Source organism: Octopus sinensis, linkage group LG14 (genome assembly GCF_006345805.1).
Source record: "Octopus sinensis linkage group LG14, ASM634580v1, whole genome shotgun sequence".
NCBI lineage: Eukaryota > Metazoa > Mollusca > Cephalopoda > Octopoda > Octopodidae > Octopus > Octopus sinensis.
In genome coordinates this window covers 14298693-14301013 of record NC_043010.1, presented here as the reverse complement: position 1 = coordinate 14301013, position 2321 = coordinate 14298693, and positions in this window count along the sequence as shown.

Here is a 2321-nt window from a genome sequence, read left to right as displayed (position 1 = left end):
CAAGGCATTGGTCGGCCTGGGGCTATAGCAGAAGACACTTGCCCAAGATGCCACGCAGTGGGACTGAACCCGGAACCATGTGGTTGGTTAGCAAGCTACTTACCACACAGCCACTCCTGCGCCTATATATGTATGTATATACGTATATTCATATATATATATGTATATACGTGTATTCATATATATATATGTATGTATATACGTATATTCATGTGTGTATATGAATGTATACGTATGTTTACACCCACAAATATATATGCTTGCCTGTATGTGTGATGGCTACTCAGCTGTGACCAAGGAAAGAGCATATTTAAGGGCATGGAAAGGAAAATTGCAGGAACAACAATAATTCATTTTTCTGTCTACAAGCATTACATCTCTGGACAATCGGTAGCCTGGTCGCCTTGGTGTGGAAAGCAGCGGAGTCGATTTAATCACAATTATGAAGGCATTCTTCACTGATTCACCAAAGACATGGATCATCTTCAGAATTCCAGCCACACAGAGCTGGTCTAGTCGCGTCCATCTCGGTCAGCAGCAGGGGGCGAAGAAAGAGAGAATCGATCAAGCCTAGCTGCTGCTGATGACTACGCATGCGTATAAGGGGCTTCTGAAAGGCTCTAATCCCTGCGCATGCGTGGATGAAAATCCCAAAATGGCGTCTAGAACCAGGCGTCACTACACACATATTTGCCAGGAGTGGACTTGAGCAATGTGAAATAAAGCATCTTGTTGAAGGACACAGTGCACTGCCAGAAATCAAACTAATGACTTTACGATCGTAAGGTGAATACCCTAACCACTTAGCTATGTGCCTTCATTTCACTAAGACTTGAAATGAACCTTAAATTGTAATCTTCGTTTCCACTGGGAGCACTTTCTACAAACAAGTTGCCACATAGCATCTGCTTAGGAAACCCCTTATCATGCATCAGAAGGTGTCCAGTCCAATATAAACTGTGCTTGTGCACTATTGCATCTACGAAGCAATTGCCCCAGCTCCCCTTCAGGGTTGGCGAAAGCGATGTGGTGGACAACGAAAAACCTGGCTGATGACAGTTAGGGCTGATCTGGAACCCAACCTAGCCCCCCCTATCTATGGCGTTCGCCGCTGGAATAAGGAGTGGTTGGAGATCATGCGGTCGTTAGCCTCAAATCGCCAGGCCTGGTCGGCGTTTGTGAGAGATGCAGCATTGAGGATGAATGAAGCCAGCTCAACCCACCCCGGGGTGAATGCTGTAAGAAGAAGAAGAAGATTGCATCCATTCTTAGGATGTCAACTTAACTCAAGACCCCTGCGTCTACAGTCTGCAAGGACCAGCCAACATTCAGAATGTGTCCCCAACATGTCTGACAGAAGCTTTCAAGGACCCTTTCATGAGGTCTGTAAAGGATTGATTTCTCATGCAAGGGAAGTGGCATTATCACTCATACATGATACTCAGCAATTTTTGTTTAACTTGTGATGCCATGTTGGGACCAGACATAAAACTCAAGAGCCCTAAAGGAATCAGTTACCTTCTGAAGCTGTAAAGATATTTCATGGTCCAAGGAGAAAGAATAGCTGAGGGTACTGCCCAGGTAGATAAACTTGTCTACCACTTTCAGCACTGTTCCTTCATCTGAGATATATGGTTTCACTTTGCGTCCCTGAAGTCCATCCCCTCTTCACCGTGGTGGGGACGCTGGCAACAGGTAGTGTCAGAGCTATGCCATCGGGAACTTCAGTTCCTGGTAGGGCCACCCAAGGCGGATTGGTCTGACACCGAGTGGTATTAGGGCCACAACTCGGCAGACGGAGCTCTGGTGAAAATCCTTGGAGTGTTTGTTTCGGCAACCGGCGGCTCCTCGGTCGTTCTGTCCCTGCGTCTGCAGACAATCTGTGGCAAACAGGATGTCTCTACATGCGGGATTGTTGGGGATCGCTTGTGAAATTCATATTCCCACGAAACTTCTTCCACTGCCATGGTTCGAAATGCCTTGAGGGTGGTGGAAGAAGCCAACTCAACCCACCCAGGGTGAATGTCACCACAAGTACACGTAAGTACATATGGGTTTCCTGGCAGAGGCTGGAACAATACATCAGTTTTGTCAAGGTTAATGTTAAAGTTCCAGCTTTGTAAGATGCAGAAATGTGATTTATGTAAATTTTGAAAGGACAACCAGATCATGTTTCCCAGAAGAGCAATCCACAATACGAGTATGTGTGAGAGAAACAGCGAAATACAAAGAAAAGAAGTTGTGACAAGAATTTCACCAGGCTTGACTCCATTCTCCACAGGAATAGATCCTGCCATGCCATCACCAACATTAACCCGTGC